Source organism: Eutrema salsugineum, unplaced genomic scaffold, assembly GCF_000478725.1.
Source record: "Eutrema salsugineum unplaced genomic scaffold, Eutsalg1_0 scaffold_3, whole genome shotgun sequence".
In the NCBI taxonomy this organism is placed as follows: domain Eukaryota; kingdom Viridiplantae; phylum Streptophyta; class Magnoliopsida; order Brassicales; family Brassicaceae; genus Eutrema; species Eutrema salsugineum.
The window spans coordinates 9,775,960-9,795,143 of NW_006256756.1; the positions used below are offsets into that span (position 1 = coordinate 9,775,960).

At 42.8% G+C, this 19,184-nt stretch overlaps 1 non-coding gene and 1 pseudogene across 1 annotated transcript; one reads left to right on the forward strand and one right to left on the reverse strand.

Annotated features, from left to right (window-relative positions):
* Nucleotides 1–1,051: 1,051 nt before the first annotated feature.
* Nucleotides 1,052–19,184, forward strand: part of LOC18014479 — a 73,930-nt pseudogene continuing 55,797 nt past the window's right edge.
* On the reverse strand, nt 18,820–18,926 carry LOC112085543. Its single transcript, XR_002898846.1, has one exon. It is a non-coding gene; the product is annotated as a small nucleolar RNA R71 (small nucleolar RNA).

The following is a 19,184-nucleotide window of genomic DNA, read 5'->3' on the forward strand; positions in this document are numbered from 1 at the left end:
AACAAAAGAGAGGTCGTAAAGGAAGTTACAATAACCTCTAACATCATGAATACTTCCATCATGCATAACGCAAAGTAACGCATAAACCATACCAAACGATTTTAGTAAATACTCAAATGGGGGAAGACTTTCGGCTGACTAACGAGACCTTATCAGAAAACGAGTCCTAAAACAAACAAAAAACTCTAAGTGGCATCCATACTTACCTAATTAGTTCCTTCTAGCTGGCAGTAGAAAGAAGCAGCACTGCAGCAGTATATCCGGCAAGCCCTGAAGTGAGAGCATATATGACAACCAATGCAGTAAACAATGCAGCAGTATATCCAGAAATCCCTGATTACAGAGCATATATGACAACCAATGCAGTAAACAACCAGAAGAAGCTCTAATCTCTTCGACACGAGCTGATGCTACTTCAACATCTTTCCTCAATGTATAAAATTCTATCAAACAATAAGAAATCAACCTCATCAACCATCTTACAATATGGAAACAAGAGAAGAAATCAAAACGCAAGTAATCAAAACATGTGTAAATTGAACAATTTCAAGACCCAAAATCTCAAATTGTTGGGGAATCGAACAATTTCAAGACTCAAGTAATCGAAATTTACTGTAAATTGAGCAATTTCAAGACCAGAAACGCTGAAGAAGGTACCTTGCATCTTCCACTCACTGCCGAAGACCAGAAACGCTGAAGAGGGAACTGAGAGGGAGAAATGAGACGACAGGTCGAAGAAGAGAGATGGGGAAGTGAAAGCGGAAGTGAGTGACGAAAAGAGGGAGAGTATTTGGTTAGAGAAGCCTTAACGTAGGTTTTCCGGCGATGGCGATTGGTCGGAGAATGCTGAACTCCATAGTCGAGAAAATTTTGACTGAAGCCCAAAAGGTTTTTCCATGGAAACCACTTACCAAGAGGCCAATACGGTTGTGACACAGCCGATGAACTCCTAAAGAGACGGGTTCGTTGGGTTGATCTCCAAGAGATGGTATCATTGAAAAATTAGGTTTTTTGATTTAAAATTAACCCAAAAAGCCCTTGGACCCCACTGATGAACCCTTATAAACCAGCGTTGGAGGTGCTCTTAGTTATATCCCTTTGTGCTGTCATTTTCATCACTCAAGGAGTAGCTCAAGTGCAACCGTCATCATCTAATCCTGGACTTTTACTGCCCGGTTTTCATATTGATTTGGTAAATGTTAGTCATCTCTTTTTAATGTCGAAGGATGTGTGCTGGAAATCTCCAAATCAATTTTCTCTGGCAAGTTTGAAAATGTTGAAGCCGCATGTTGCAAGGCGTTCTCAACGTTAGATGCAAATTGTTGGCCTCATATGTTTCCACTGAACCCATTCTTCCCACCTCTCCTCAAGGAAAATTGTGCTCGCATTGTTCCAAACTCACCTACACACAAGTGAAAGTTTACAAATTTAGACCAGACGTCATTGATCATCGTCCAAGTCTAATATGTTTTTGCCCCACTGATGAACCCTTATAAACCAGCGTTGGAGGACTTAGAAGATTGCATTAGGTCCAAGAGAGTTTTGCATGGTTTGGAGTATTAAACAGGTGTTTATGGGGCTTATTTGGAGTGGAGAATGCGAAACAGATGAAGAGATGGAGTTGAAATGATCAAAAATGGTGAAAAAGGGCATTATGGAGCTTCTCGGCAAAAAGGCTGTACTGCTGGTCGGAGATTCTCGGCCAAAAATCTCGGGTGCAGATACATCTACGATATCACGTACTGGAAGGTCTTTCCAGCCGATTCAGTTTCCGGAGTCTTCAGAAAAGATCAAGATAATTGAGTCTAGATTCCAGAACAGTTAGAATCCAGACATTTGGAGCACTGAGCCAAACGATATGGCCACCAGAAGACGAACATGTCTCGCAATCATTCCGGAGAAACCCGATACGCCTCAAAGACGTCGTTACTGGGAAGCCTTCCCCTCCGATTTGGTTTATTGAGTCTTCATAGAAGTTTGATAAAATTGAGTCTAGTTTCTAGAAAGCTTATAATAATGAGATTTGGAGTTGTGATATAGAAGATATTGCAACCGGAAGGAAGACATGTCTAGAAGCCGATTTGGACCCGTGCAATGCACGTCAAAGATTAACCCTCCAGGAATCCTTCCATTCCTCTTAAGCACTTGAAATCTTCATAAATATTCTAGATAATTAAGCTGCCTTGCCACTGGAGTTTGAATCAAGCCATTTGGACCAGTATTACAGGAGTTATGATGCATCAAACGCGGAGTGGTCCGATAAAATGAGAAATGATGCGACTTGGGTGTGCGACTTGGTTTACTCGCACCCATGAACGCTCATAATCTGGGAGCAAGCTGCGACTCTATAGATGAGTGTAAGGAGACTCTGAGTAAGGTAGAGACTTCCAGAATCAAATTTGGCTAAGTCCAAAATGTTGTGTGAGATAGGAGTGCGAGTTGGACATGAAATGGAACCATCTAGCACATGTGTTCGCAATTTAGACCGCCTTGGGTGTGCGACCTGAGAAAGGACGTGACCATCTCGCACATATATATTCTGGAGTGTGCGACCTGGGCTTGGGAGTGGGGAAGGATCTGAAGCCACACAAGAACATGCAAGATGAAGTGCTAGATGGATGTGCGGCTGAGAAAGGAGTTGACCATCTAGGAGTCTTGAGCGCCTTTTGGTGCGAGATGGGTGTGCGGGTCAGCCATGGACGTGACCATCTCGCACACCAGCCACCAGACCCATCTGAGCCGGGTCAGTACGCAGTTTGTCCTGGGCTGACCCGGTCCATAACACTTAGTATAAATACCTTTTTTGGAGAAAACCCTAAGATCTTATCCTTTACCTTCCATTCTCTCTTAGTTTTCTTTCCTTTTCAGTGTAAAAACGAGTTTGATTAAGAGATTTCTGAGGGATTTAATCATCTTAAAGCTGTTTCTTATCATTTCTTCATTTCGTCTTTGCTTCTAATTATGTTTAACACCATCTCTTGCAAAAGATTAGGTGTGTTAAGCATGATTAATGAGTAGTCTTCTTTTAAGCTTCTAGGTGTGTAGATTAGGGTGCTTAGATGTAGATTAATGATTGTTTAAGCTTAGATTCTCTTCTCCTTTCCTTAGTTAGCTGATCCTAATGCTAGATCTTTGCACATCACTTAGGTCTAGAATTTGGGTTTTTCATGCACCAAAAGTGTTTGATGAAATGCCTGAATGAAAGCTAACTAAGGGTTTATGCATTAATGCCATGATGATGTTTGTTAATTGTATAAATGACATATTAGAGTTGATAATGCTTACTAGTTCATATTTCACAAATGGGAATTTGTTTTGAAAGTGGATTAGTATAGAGATTAATACCTTCATGAGAGGATTAGTCTAGCTTTAAACTCTAAGTTGATTGGATTAGAGATCATGTGATTGCTTGCTATGTCTTTCTGTGTAAGATTCAGTCTTTCTTAGCTCTTATTTCGATGCACAAAGAGGCTGTCTGGTCCTTTTAGACTTGGAACCTATGCAGGTTGGTTGCTTATTCATCTAATGGGAATTAGTCTTGATTTGGTAATTAACAAAAGGATTTGTGTCATGAGAATGAATTAATCTGATTTGGAAGTCTAGACTAAAGAATTGCAAGTGTTGTATTGTTTGCTTAGCATCATGAATTCACATTTAAAGCACCCTGATCAATGATCACATCTAGAGGTTTAGCTTTCTCTTATTTTGAGTTTGAGTCTTTGTTTTGTTTGTCTTGTTTGCTTGTTTAATTCTTAATTACTGCTTGTTTCTTGTTTGTTTTATTTTAGGTTTTTAGATCACTTAATCACCAACTTGTTTCATTAGACTTGGATTAAGATAGTTCCATATAGTCTTGGTGCCTAGATAATCTCCATTTGGATTGACCCTCAAGTGCTACAACACAAGAGGTTAATTGACCTTAGTAGGCTAAAAACCTACTATCAGCGTTATCAGACTTCCCGTCTTTTCCGGATCTCTTCCCGAATACCTCTATTTATCAAAATATGAGCTTTCTCTTTTGAAAAACAAAAGAGTTAGGCATGACAGATCCTCAAAAGAATGTATATCCTTGGATCCTATGATTTATTTGGAAAGCAAGGAACGACAAAATATTAAAAGGAAAAAAAATTTCCCCGGAAGATACCTTGCTCCATGCAAAGGTGGAAGCTGAAAGTTGAAGAATCGCCAACCAACCCGAAGACAACGATGAAGCAGATATTGGGATGATGGTCCCCCTTCCGCCTCTGATATCCCCACCCGAGGATCTGCGGATCCTGATATTCCGGATTGATGCTTCTTGGATCAATCACAGACTGGTTAACGGCATCAGGTAGAGTTTGGAGGATGGCAGGGGAAATGATATTTTTAGACTACAGGGATGTCGGAGAAGCCTCTCGGCTCTTCACGCCGAGATGGATTGCCTCCTATGGGCTATGTCATGCTTGAGAGAAAGACGGATGATTTTGGTTCATTTCCCGACCGGATTATTCAGACCTTGTGAGCATGTCTGAATCTCCAGCAGATTGGTCGTCCTTTATGGCAGAGCTGGAATCCTTCCATATTCTTCAAGTGAGCTACTCAGAATTCACATTATCTCATATCCCCAGAAATCTAAATGTCGGAGCGGATAGTCTTGTAAAAGGAGCTCGAGCAAGAGGATTAATTTTTCCCCAAATCAATCATACCGAGCCGATCGAAGATGGTTTTCGGACCATTTCTCCGACTAACCACATGTAATGTAATAGTTGAGTAGAGGAAAAAAAAATATAGAGGAAAATCTAAATCTTCTTCCAGATGCTGAAAGTTCATGGTCTCAACGTGAATGGTCAATCCAACTCAACATGTATTGTTATGTTTCGTCCATGTGTTGTTCAAAGTGACTCAAAATCATAGTGGATTTCGTAAACCTCATACTACAACAGAAAACGGAGCCGAAGTCTTAACCCTAGAATTATATTTAAGAAAAAAGAAAAAGAAAAAAACTCTAGCTGACCTAATCACAGTGTAGTTAGGAGTTAAATTCTAGGATTTATATTTAAGTTTCAATTTTTTCATACAAAAGAAAACGCTTTTACAACTAGTTGAGAATGAAAAGGAGAAAAACGGAGAGTTTTTTTTTTTTTTTGCCAATGTCGACAAAGACATCTTCGTTAATGCTGTCCCTTTTAACAACAAAGGAGAAAAACGCCCAAAGACAAATCCTTTTGAAGCAGAACTTTGAAGTGAGGAAGAACCTGCTAGAGAGAACAACAGAATATCGAAGAAGACTTGTCTTAGGACAAGATCTTCACTAGACTAAGCCAGTCTTTGCCAAGTCGAACTAAATGAATTAAAACAGAAGCGCTTAATGGGAGGCAACCCATTTAGGTATGTTTTTCTTTAGGATTTCCTTTATTTTTCTATTGATATGTCGAGACGAGAGATGCAACATATTCAGTGATTCTCGGATGGTCTTTTCTAGCAACTTCCTGAGCTATAATGGACTGGCCAAACCGGAGGATTTCATTTGCTAATATCGACAAAGATGTTTTCACAGAAGCTGTTCCATAGAACAGCAAAGCAGGAAAACGTTCTGCAGCAGAAGAGTTTGAAGAAGAACTTTGGAGTGACGAAGAACCTGCTAGGCAAAGCAAGGAGATGTCGAAAAAGACTTGTCTCAGGACAAGGTCTTATTCATCAGACTAAGCAACGTCCAACACCAAAAGTCGAGCTAAACGACTTTAAACAAAAGCGCTTAATGGGAGGCAACCCATTTAGGTATTGTTTTCTTTAGGATTTTTCTTTCTTTTTCTTTTGATCTTTTTCTTTTTCTTAGTTCCAGGTGTTTCTTATAAAACAAAAAAGCCAAAAAAAATTAAAAAGACCCGAAAAAACCAAAAAGAAGGATGGTCCCTGATTGCTCGGTCCAGCAGGAACCAAGGAGAAGCAGGAATAGGCCGCAAAATAAGCCCCTGCGGTCGCAGGTGTTCTGACCGCGGGAAACACTATGCAATCTCCTATTCTTAAAGGAATTTCTTAAGCTATTCCTTGAGGTGTTGCATTTGAATCATCAGCTAGACTAATCTTTGCTCTAGTCCTGCGTAGGTGTTTAATGCCAAGTCTCAAAGCAATTGCCTTGGACATCAGGTTAAGACAAGCTTCAGAATCACATAGCACGTTTTTAAACATTTCTCCTCTAATAGAACAAGAGATAAGAAACTGACCTACACCTTCGATTTTGTGAAGTGTTCGAACATGTTTACCTCTTCTGGCATGGTTGAACAAGTCTTCTATCTCAGGGATTGATTCCTTGCTCTCACAGAAGTAGTGGCCTATCATGAAGTCCTTGCAAGCTCTGGCAAATGTGATTCCTTCAGGCAAATTTCGAACCACATCATTGAATTCGTCGAGCTTTTCTTTGCTGATTTTGTTGGTGTAGTGGCTGCAGTCTTCCGGCTTTTTGAGGTGAATCGCATAGACAGCTGCTTCTGGTGTTGTCATGTATCGAGCTCTCATAAAGTATCTATGGATATCCTCTTTAGACTCCTTGCAGTACCTGAAAAAGACTTGCAAACGACCAAGTTTCCAGATTTCATCAAAGCTTAAATGAGCAGGGAATGACCTGACTACGTTGTTGAACTCCATTAGCTTCTCTCTACTGATGTTGTTTGTGATCCATTGAATTTCTCCTGAGCCGTCTTCTGAGGAATATCCTGCGTTTGGATCCTCTACAAACAATCCATACTCTTCATCTTCAGAGTATTGTTCTTCATACTCATCTTCACAAGATAAAGCCATGTTGCAGGGCCATGACTTGCCTTCGTCTTCAGATCTTTGGGTGCTAATGGAGCAAACCAGTTGTTGATGGAGTGGTTTAGTCATCCCAGGAGGTGTACATGACCCACAGATACTTGTATGAGCTGAACGAGACTATTTTAGAACGTTTTTACGGTTGGCCTTGACTGCAGGTGACGCGACCGCGGGAAAACGACCATGGGCCACGGGCAGACCTAACACGACCGCGGGAGAGGGCTTCTTGGCTGCAGTTGGAGCCGACGCGACCACGGGGATTTGTCTCCGAGTTGCTCTGCTGCTGTTGCTTCGTCCTTTGCTTCCTGGATGGTCTCCTGGGTCTTCTGGCTTGATGTACTTCCTCTCTGGACTTGAGTCTTTAGTTTTGGTTGCTAGAATCTGCTCTCCAAGTCCTTGCATGATCTCCTCAACCTTTTCTTGAACTTTATCAAGAGCATAGACTACTTTGTCCATGGTTGAGTCAAGCTCTTCGGTTTTGTCAATGACTTTGTAAACCTTCTATGAAACTTCGACTGTAAAGTCATAAGACTCATTCTTAGCTTCGTTTAGGGCTTTTTCCACATCATCAAGTTTGAAATCCAGGTCCATGACTTTGTTTTTGGTGTTGCGAAGCTCATAGGTGTGCTTTGCTTGCTCTTCCTCCATGCTGTTGAACCTGTTAGCGATCATAGCTGCGTCCTTGGTTGCTCGTTCTTCTATTGAATTGACTTGTGAGGCTATGTTATCGATTTTTTCATTGATAAGTTTCGATATCCCGTCAATCCTTTCGTTTAGAGCAACTGTAGCGGTTGCTTGAGCTTTTATGAACTGTCTGATCACGCCTTCGAGCTGACTCAATCTGTTGCTGAGCTGGACGTTCTCATCTCGGTGGAGAACCTGGTGAGGTAGGCGATGTATAGGATATCTAGGGTTAGCCATTGGAGGTATGTAGGGCTCATTCTGGAACGTTCTGTAGTCTTCGGTTCAAATTTCTTCGTAGAGATCGTGTAGGTACTGCTTCTCTCCGTGTCTGGTGGCTTGAGGAGTGTTATAGAAACCTTCCTCATAGTGTGTATTTCGATTTATAGGATCCATATCTTCTGAAATGGAAATAAAATAACCGAAAAATGGAAATATGCAGAAACAGGGGTTCTAGAGTCGATTTACCAACCTTTCTTGGGGTTTTGCGGAAAAAAAAACGCGTGTTGAAAAAGAAAGAACAAGGGTTCAAGAGACAAATCTCTCTCTCCCTAAAAGCTAAAGTAAAAACAATAAGAAAAATATGAGGTAATGATTTGGCTCTTCTGGTGATGATCGATTAGGGTTCCTAAAACATGTATTTATAGTGCTCAAGACATCTCTGGACGTCACTTAGGGTTTCTCCAAATGAAGGAATCATTGTGGGCTTCAGAAATGGGCCTTCGGGCTCGGAGTTGGCTGGCCGCGGTCGGGATGGCTGTGACCGCGGGAAATGGATGGCTGGCCGCGGTCGCGGTGCTTCTGACCGCGGGAAATTGCTTGTTGGCCGCGGGTGGAAATGCTGCCGGATGGTTTACGGGACATCTTGCTCTTCGCTTATCTTTTGATTGAACCGTTGGATTTCCAAGCTGTAAAATGTGATGGAAAGCTGATACTTCCATCTTTAAGATCTCCAAATTTGAGCTGGATCAGACGGTGAGAAGGCCTTCAATCAGGGGTGAACTTCTGACGGTTTGACTCTGAGCTGAAATATGGTTTTCTATCCATTTTGTTAAGCTTTTCCCTAAGTTACCTGAAAAGAGTCTTGGAACTACAAATACTAGAAAACCGTAATAAAAGTACTTAAAAGCAATTAAAAACATAGAAAAAGTATTTCAAAATGATCCATAAAAGTGGTCAAAATACGGTGTTATCATCAAATTCGAAGCAACCTCGTGCTAATTGGTGATCTCCGAAAGCCGAACACCAGTCTCGACGCCGAAGATGAAAAGCTGAGAAATTGGGAAGCTGAGCTGTTGGGAGTCAAGGAGACGTCTGAGCGTGCCGCAACGGACTTGCGGGAGAAGCTGGTAGTTTCCCCGGTATCCCCGGACTCCGTCGACTCTCGTTTGGGGACCGAACCACTAGAGGTTACTGCGGCTTCAGTCGGAGTTACGAACCCAACAGGTTCAAACATTAATACTCCGAGGGCTACTGATCTTGCGGCCGAGTGCGTTCCTGAGTTGCGTGGGGGAGAACAGTAGTTGTATTTTTATTTTCGTACCGAACTATACTTTGTCGTGCCTGGATGGCTTTATCCATATTGTTGACTTTTTTGTTCTTTCCGTAAACATTGTGCCTGGATGGCTTTATCCACCTTATTCCCGTTATGTTGGCCTGCCATTTGCGTGTTGTTTTTTTTTGTTTTTCCTTTTTGTTTAACTTAGCTGTTTTCCCACTTTCCTCGTTCCGTTTGAAGGGGACTCCTAGTGAGACAAGCTGCCTTAGTTTATTTGGAAGGGTGTTTTGTTAGAGCGAGCCGTTCCCGAGCATATCTTCGAATAGTTCCGAAGTGCTTTTCTAGCAAGGCGTGCATGTACTTTTTGTGTGGAGGGCTTGTTGCCGAATCATTACGCTTCTTGTTGCCAGAGTAAGGCTGGTGAGACACGAAAGGGGTCTGGTAGCGCCGAGGCATTCGAGGAGATGGCATCTCCATCTTGACGAGGTGTGTTCTGAGACCAACCTTTGGTGTGTAAGTCGGGTTTTTAGAATTCATTTCGATCTTTAGAGAAAGCGATGTAGTTTCGTCTTATAGTCTCGTATACGATAATGAATTGAGGTGACCGATACTTTTTGGTTGGAAATTTGTATAGCGCACTTTTATTTCTTATCCACAGAGGATGTTTTCTTGACTAGGAAAGACGGTTAAAGTCCGTTTAGAGAACTTCGTATCTGTTGTCTAGTTGTGGCCAACAACAAGACGAGGCGTTTAGATGCCGAGAAAAGTAGAGTAATTTGTTTGTGATTAATAGTTAATCGTGGTAGCGCGAATGAATAGAAGGCTTAGCCGAAATATTAATAGATGGGTTCTCGAAAAACTAGCCGTAATGATAAGTAAGTAAGTACAACCAAAAAATTGAAAACAGCAAAGGGAAACGAGTAATCCTGAAAACAGCTGTCCTAATGGTCAAAAATATATGAGTATGGTGTGAAAGCATACATACCTACTCCCCCCCCCTTTTTTAGGAGGGGGGACAGCTGAACCCGTCTGCCTACGTACCCTTTGCAGGGATCAAGCCGTCCCGTAGTTCATGTTGGTTGGGATATGCCTTTAGTGGTAATACTTCTTTAAGTGCATGATGTTCCACAACCATGGAATTGCTTCGTCATTCATTGTTGCGAGCTCGTAGACCCCAGGCGGACCACCTTCGTGACTTTGTACGGCCCTTCCCAGTTTGCTCCAAGTTTACCGGCGTTCCTTTCCGTGGTATTTCGGAATACCTTTCTGAGGACGAGCTCTCCTTCTTGAATCTTCGATTGCGGATATTCTTTTTGTAATATTTTGCCGTGGCTTGTTGATAATTCTGAATTCGGATCAATGCTTGATCGCGCTTTTCGTTAATTAGATCGAGCTCGTCCAGCATCATTAGATGGTTCAGGCCTTCTTGGCCGGGCAGCAATCTTTGCCGAATTCCGGGGAAATCTACCTCGGCTGGAATCACGCACTCTGTTCCATAACCAAGGGCAAATGGTGTTTCGCCGGTGGCATGGCGTGGAGTCGTTCGATGTGACCACAGGACGCCTTCAAGTTCATCAGCCCACCGACCCTTTTTGGCGTCCAGGCGTTTCTTTAGTTCGTCTAGAATTGTCTTGTTAGCTGCTTCGGCTTGTCCGTTCCCTTGTGGGTACCGAGGCGTAGATTTGCTGAGGCGGATTTTTCTTGCAGAAAGCTTCAAAACAGGTAAAGATGAATTGGGACCCGTTGTTGGTGACTATTTTGTAGGAGACCCCGTCGCGACATATGTTGTTTTTCCACACGAATTGTTTGACTTGAGCGTCTTTGATGCTGGCGTAGGAATCAGCTTCGACCCATTTCGAAAAATAGTCGGTTAAGACGAGCAGGAAGAGTTTCTGTTTGGATCGATGAAGGGGTCCTAATATGTCCATTGACCATCACATAAAGGGGTACGGTGCTTAAATTAAGGACAGCAACTCGGATGGTTAGTGAATGGTAGGCGCGTGCTGTTGACATTTCTCGCATTTTGCAGTGAACTTCTTGTAGTCTTTTATCATTGTGGGCCAGAAGTACCCGTGCCGTTTCATCTTGACTGCCAATGATCTGTCGCCATAATGGTTGCCGCATGCACCGCTATGAACCTCGTAAATTATTTTCCGCCCTTGGGGTCCTTCAACGCACGTCATCAATGGTCCAGAGAAACTCAATTTGAATACTTCTCCATCGATGAGGACATATTGTGCAGCCTGAGCCTTCAGTTTACAAGCTTTCCATTTATCCGGTGGGACTTCTCCATCGGTGATGTACACCCTGATTGTGCCGAGCCATTATTTATCACAGCCGTACTACGGTTCGGGAGACAAGACATCTTCCTCCATTGCAGCTACCTTGTTGTCGTCCTGTTTGTCTTCTGGGGAATTGATTAACCGGACTCCTTCCACCACTTCTATGCTTGGTCTTTCGATGAACTAAACTGGGATAGTTCTACGCAGATCTGAGTCTGAGGTTGAGGCGAGTGCCTCCAAAGCGTTAGCCGAGGTGTTTTCGCCTCGGGGTATACGCGTGAGTTCAAATTCATCAAACTTTTTCACGAGATCCTGAACTAAACCGAGGTACGCACCCATTCTTACATCCTTCGCCTTGTATTCACCGTTGAATAGGTTTGCCACAAGCTGTGAATCACAGAAAGCCCTTATTTTTTGGACTTTGATTCCTTGGGCCAGTCGGAGGCCGGCGATCAGCGCTTAGTATTCTGCTTCATTGTTTGAAGCGTGAAAATTCAGACGGAAAGACTGCTCTAAGATTTCTCCAGTGGGCGACGTGAGATGAATCCCTATGCCCGAGCCATGCTTAGATGACGAGCCATCGATGTGCAGTGTCCATACCTTGCATGGATCCGGCTCGGTTGCTGTTTCTGTTGGGAGTTCGACGAGGAAGTCTGCGAGTACTTGGGATTTGGCGGAAGACCTGTTCCGGTATTCGATATCGTACTCTCTTAGTTTGATCACCCATTTGGCAAGCCGTCCTGATTAGCTTGGACTATGTAGAATCGAACGGAACGGAAGGGTTGCGAGCACGATGATTGAGTGTGACTGGAAGTAGAGACGCAATTTCTGAGCCGACATCACGACAGCTAAGGCGACCTTCTCGATTTACGGATAGCAAGTCTCAGCGTCGGTCAATGTTTGACTAACGTAGAATATGGGTTTTTGTTCGCCGCGCTCATCTCCGATTAATACTCCGCTGACAGCCGCGGTGGATACGGCGATATAGAGGAAAAGTGACTCTCCTGTCATGGGGTTTTCCAAAATTGGCGGGCTCGCCAAGTATGTCTTCAATTCCTGGAAAGCTATCTTCCACCGCTCGTCCCAATCGAACTTTTTGTTTCTGCGGAGCGTATCGTAGAAAGGAAGACATTTGTTGGTTGATCGTGAAATAAACCTATTCAGGGCGGCTACTCTTCCGGTGAGCTTGCTGCACTTCTCACTTTGTTTTTGACGAGGGCATGCCGATCAATGTCCTAATTTGCTTTGGGTTTGCTTCGATACCACAGTGTGTAACCAGATAACCGAGGAACTCGCCTAATGTTACTGCAAATCTGTACTTTTCCGGGTTCAGCTTCATGTTATGGGCGTTCAACTGTTTGAAACACTGGCGTTGATGGGTGACATGATCTTCTACGTTTAGTGATTTGACCAGCATGTCATCGATGTAGACTTCCATTGTTTTCCTGACCTGGTCTGCGAACATTTTGTCGACGAGCCGTTGGTACGTGATATAGACAAGACTTTTTGGGTCTTAGGGCTATCAATCCCCTTGTCAAAGTAGCACAAAAGAGGTTGTCAATCCAAGAATATGGTGATAGACACTACGCTATATGATCAGTTTCTCAATTCAAGTAAACAGATGAGGTTTTGATTGACTAATGACAATAAGTACTTAAAACAAGATTAATAACTAAGCAAATGATCAAACAAGAACTAAGCAAATGACAAGTGATGTGAATATGAGATGATGGAAGCATGAGATTCTAGAAATGATAGTTGGCTAGGGTGCTTTGGTGCTAAACTAGAAATGCTAATGACAATGATGAGACATGAATCAAATGATTTAGAACTCTAATCTAGATTAACCTCTATACTAATCCATTTTTAAACCAAATCATCATTTGTGAAATATGAATCAATGAGCATTAAGAAACAGTTCTAAAAGATCATCTAAGCAATTAACAAACATCATCATGGCATTAAATGCAAAAATCTCTAACATAGCCCTTTCAGGCATTTCATCAAACACTTTTGGTGCATGAAATGCCTAAGATCTAGACCACATATGATGTGTATGGATCTAGCCTAGATATCAGCTATTTAGAGAGATGAAATCATGAATCTAGCCCTAAGCATCCCTAATCTAACACTTTAGCACCCTAACATACACATCTAGAACCTCATTAAGGTGACTACTCACTAATCATACTAATCTCTCTTAAATCTTTGCAAGTTGAGAAGATTGGCATGATTAATGATGAGAAATGGAGAAGGAAAAGATGGATGATGATGGATTTGCAGCCTTAAACACAGAAATCTCTGATTCTCTCGTGATTAAAACTCAAAAAAGGGATATATTTCTCTTCTTAAAGGGAACTGGTTAAGCACCGAGGTTCAAAGCGCCGGTGTGGAGGCCGGTGTGGATGAACTGGTTAAATGGAGCAAACTACACCGAGGTGCTCTTCTCCAATGTTGTGGTCGGTGCTGGAGTTTTAGCTGGAACCGGTGGAAATGCACCGGGCAGCTTTTGGTCGATGTTATGCCAAGTGGAAACTACATCGAGGCACCTTTGGTCGGTGTGGGAGTCGGTGTTGATCTTTAAGCACAGAACTCTCAAGGTAAGTTTCAACACCGAGTGATATATTCATAAATTGCATCATTTAATGTACATATTCTAGTCTAAATCATGTCTCATTTTCATGCATTTTAGGACTTTAAGCATTGTTTTAGGACTTAGGAGATTGCATTAGGTCCAAGAGAGTTTTGCATGTTTTGGAGTGTTAAACAGGTGCTTTTGGAGTTTACTTGGAGTGGAGGATGTGATTCAGATGAAGAAATGGAGTTGAAATTATCAAAAATTGTGAAAAAGAGCAATTTTGGGTTTCTCGGCAAAATGATGTACTGATGGCCGAAGATTCTCGGCCAAAATCCTTCCCGCTGGTAGATCTCTCGGCCAAAAACACGTACCGCGGTCAAGTCGCTCGGTCAAAAATCCCGGGTGCAGATACATTTCCGAAATCGCGTCACCGGAAGATCTTGCCGGCCGATTCAGCTTACAGGGTCTGCAGAAACGTTGGAGCTAATTGAGTCACGAACCCAGGCGAGGTTGAATCAGGGCATTTGGAGTACTGAGCTGAAAGATACGGTCACCGGAAGACAGACCTCTCTCGCATCCATTCCGGAGCAATCCGATACTCCTGAATAATCGCCTGTCCGGGGAACATTCCGGTCTGATTCAGTTGTCGGGTGCTTCATAAACGTTGGAGAAGAATTGATTATGGTTCCAGAACAGGTGGAATCATAGGATATGGAGGCGTGAGCAGAGAGTTAAGCTCGTCGGAAGGTACGCCTGTCTCGCTGCCGTTTTGGACCGACCCGATGAGCTCCAAAGAATGTGAAGGACGATGCATTTCCAGACCGATTCACGTGTTCTTATAAATTAAAAAGACCAAAAAAATGAGAAAAGAAAAAACCGAAAAGACTAAAAAGAAAGATTGGTTTCCAAATGCTCGACCCAGCAGAAACCAAAGAGAAGAAGGATTTGGCCGTAAGAGGTTGGCCGCGGTCACAATCAACCGACCTGCTGTCAGGTGATGCTGCTAGGATTTACTTTGCGGCTTCATGTTTTAAATTTATAACCCTAGTTATCTGCAAGTGCACAACAGTGCATTGTAGTGCTTAGGGTATTGATCCACAGGGAATGCACGCTTTACCTGCAGAGCTTTAAAACCAGAACTAGTAAACAAAGACTAAGACGATAAACAGGATTTTGGATAGGTTGTCACGATTTCTATATATGTATGTTAAGAAGGAAAATAAAACTAAACTAGAAGTGAATAAATCAATGTTGAACATAAAGGATGATTACGGGATATGATCGATTCAAATCATGCAAAACAAAGCTTTTAAAATTGATCCTAGTAAATTCTTAGAACCTGAGCCTTGATTAACTCGCACCCATGAATGTTCAACGCTCTGGAAACAAGTTGAGACTTTAGAGATGAGTGTAAGGAGACTCTGAGCAAGGTAGAGACTTCCAGAATCAAATTTGAGTAAGTCCACAATGCTGTGCGAGATAGACCTGCGAGTTGGACATGAAGTGGAACCATGTAGCACATGTGTTCACAAATTACACCGACTTGGGCATGCGACTTGGGCAGGGAAGTGACCATCTCGCACACATATCATCTCCATAATGCGTCCTGGTTGTGCGAGTTGAAGAGAAGGAAGCCTGAGCAGCACAAACGTTCGCAAATTACACCTAGATAGGCATGCGGTTGAGGCTGAGGCATTTATGGCACACAAGGCTGCTTCTATAGCTGTGCGACTTGGGCCTTGATATGTTCATAATTTGCATCATTTAGGTTGCATAAATCATTCCAAATCATGTTTTATTTCATGCATTTTAGGTCCTTAGGGTTTGTTTTAGGACTTAGGAGAATGCATTAGGTCCCAATGAGTCTTTGCATGTTTTGAGTGTCTATCAGGTGAATATGGAGCTGAAAAGACGAATCCAGGAGGTGGAATGGTGAGCAAAGCTTGAAAAAGTGGAAAACTTGGGTTTATGGAGGTTATCGGCCATTCTCGCTGGCCAGGAAGGTTTTGTCGACCATTTTCACGTACCGCGGGTGAACTTTGTCGACCAAAACACGTACCGCGAGTGAAGTGTATCGGCCAAAATCTCTGGGTATGAACGTGTCTCAGAAATCGCCTGTCCGGGGAGCCTTCCGGTCCGATTCAGACGGCGGGTGCTTCATAGAAGTTGGAGAGCATTGCATCACGGTCTCGTAGCAAGTGGAATCGTGGAATTCGGACGCGTGAGCAGAGAGATAAGCTTGTCGGAAGGAACCCCAGTCTCGCAGGTATTCCGGACCGAGCAGATCAGTCCTAAAGGATGCGAAGGACGGTGCACGTCCAGGCCGATTTAGTTTCTGGGTCCTTCATGAGAACCAGAGACATTTGAGTCTTCTTTCCAGAACGTCCAAGATCATTCAATTCGGATCTATGAGCAGAAAGATACGGTCTCCAGGAAGCCTTACACTTCCCAAGCACCGAAGCTTCCTTCACCAAAGTTGGAGATAAATGAGTCCTCTGTCTTCTGCAATTCCCAAGCACCGAAGCTTCCTTCACCAAAGTTGGAGATAAATGAGTCCTCTGTCTTCTGCAACTGAAATCATTCAATTCGGACAAGCCTCATAGGAGTTACACTCTCCGGAATGCGAAGTGGTCTAAGCTGCTCTGGATGCTGCGAGACGGTCTTGCGACTTGGTTAGCCCGCAGGCCTGAAGATGAACGCCTGAATGCTGATGCTGCGAGTTGATATGTGCGGGTAAACTATCACTGGAAGAGGTCTGAAGCTCAAGAGCAAGAGAAATGCTAAGTCCACAATCCTGCGACTTAGGCATGCGAGTTAGCCGCGCCTGGAACTATGCCGCACGATCACTCGCAAATCACTCCGACTTGAGCCTGCGACCTAGTTGCAATAGAGACTAACCCGCACAGTTTGTACATTCCCCAGAAACCGCCTTAGCCCTGCGAGTTGGAGAGGAAGGAGACCAAGCCGCAGCAACACTCGCAAAACACTCCTACTTAGGCGTGCGGCTAAGGCAAGGCGATTCAGGCTCCACAAGACAAGTCTTCATCTGCTGCGACTTAGGTGTGCGACCTGGGACATACTGGACTGACCCGCAGTAATTCTCACTTTATCCACTAAAGCCGGGTCAGGACCCGGTTTGTTCCGGGCTGACCCGGTTCGTTTTTAAGAAAGTATAAATACTTTTTAGGGTTTTTTTGGGGAGAACTAAGTTTTATTCCCTTTGTCTCTTGCCTCTTTGGTGAAAAAGACTCCATTAAGAAGAGAAATATCTATATTTGAGTGTTTAATCAAGAGAGTTTAAGGAGATCTGGGTGTTTAAAACTGTTTTCTTTTGAATCTATCATCTCCATCTCCATTTCTCATCATTAATCATGCTAATCTTCTCAACTTGCAAAGGTTTAAGAGAGATTAGTATGACTAGTGAGTAGTCACCTTAATGAGGTTCTAGATGTGCAGGTTAGGGTGCTAAAGTGTTAGATTAGGAGTGCTTAGGGCTAGATTCATTGATTCATCTCTCTAAACAACTGTTCTCTATGCTAGATCCTTGATAATCACTTGAGATCTAGATTCTGGGAATTTCATGCACCAAAAGTGTTTGATGAAATTCCTGAAAGAGTTGTATTAGAGGTTTAAACATTTTTCTGCATGATGATGTATTGTTATTTGCTTGAATGATCATTAAGAGCTGTTTGTTAATGCATATTGATTCATGTTTCACAAATGGGAATTTAGTTTGAAAATGGATTAGTATAGGGGTTAATACCTTCATGAGAGGATTAACCTAGATTAGAGTTCTTAATCACTTGAATCATGTCTCATCATTGTCTTCAGCATCTCTAGTTTAACACCAAAGCACCCTGACCAACTATCATGTCTAGAATCTCATGCCTCCATCATATCATATTCACATCATATCATTTGTCATTGTCATTAGTCTTTAATCCTGTTTATGTTTATAGTTTTCTCTAGATTAATCAAAACCCACTCTTGTTTGCTTGAATTAAGAACTTGATCATATAGCTTAGTGTCTAACACCACATCTGGATTGATAAACCTCTTTGTGCTACATTGACAAGGGGATTGATAGCCCTGAGACCCTAAAAAGTCTTGTCTATCAATTGGAGCCGTTGCCAAATTGTGGTTTGCTTAGCATTAAGCTCTGATCTGTTCTTGAGATCAAGTGCTTACTTTCTTGTTTTTACTGATTCCTTTCAAGTTCTGTTTGTGATTTCAGGTGTATGAACACCAGGTCTAGATCAAGAAGCTGTGGTCCTCCTTTTCCTCTAAACGACAACATCAACCTTTTGGTACCAAGGAGGAGAAGAGACAGACGTGGTAGACAAATTGATCAGACTGAGATGGCAGAACAAGGAGCTCACGTCGTAGATATAGAACAACCAGTTCAAGAGCAACAGGCTCAGGGTAATAGAGCTGGTAATGGAGTTGGTCAAGGGCTTCATCAGGGTAATGTTCATCAGGAACAGGTGCACCATCAACAAGCTTATGTCCACCAAGGACAAGCTCAAGCTCATCAACAAAGGCATCAAGCCAATGTTCAGCAAGGACACCAGGTGCACCACCAACCCCACCCTTTCCAACCACAGCAAAGAAGATATGAGCAACCCCAAGTCTATGTTGGGGAGAATGACAGGGCCAATGCTCATCAGTATGGAGCTGGTATTCAGGCACCACCTGTGCAAAACCACAACTTTGAAGTGAAAGCATCATTGCTGAATATGGTCCAGAACTCAAAGTTCCATGGGTTAGCAATGGAAGATCCCTTGGAACACTTGGACCAGTTTGATAAGGTGTGTGATCTGACCAAGATAAATGGAGTTTCAGAAGACAGCTTCAAGCTAAGACTATTCCCATTCAGTCTTGGTGATAAAGCTCATCAATGGGAGAAGAATCTTCCAAGAGGCTCCATTCAAACCTGGGAGCAATGCAAGCAAGCCTTCTTATCTAAGTTCTTCTCCACCTCAAGAACTGCAAAACTGAGGAACCAAATCTCTAGCTTCACTCAGCAAAGCAATGAAAGTTTTGGTGAAGCATATGAGAGATTCAGGAGCTACACAAACCAATGCCCACACCATGGGTTTCGTGAGGCTTCTCTTCTCAGCACACTGTATAGGGGAGCTCTTCCCAAGATTAGAAACCACCTGGATACTGCTTCCAATGGGAACTTTCTGGGTAAAGAGATACATGCTGCTTTAGAGCTAGTAGAGAACTTAGCATTGAGCAATGACACTTATGGTGAAGACTATGACAGATCAAATAGGTCTGAAGGTTCAAGCTCAGAACAGAGGCTCACCAGAGAAGTTAAGGAGTTGAGGAGTGAATTGGACAAGCTGAAATT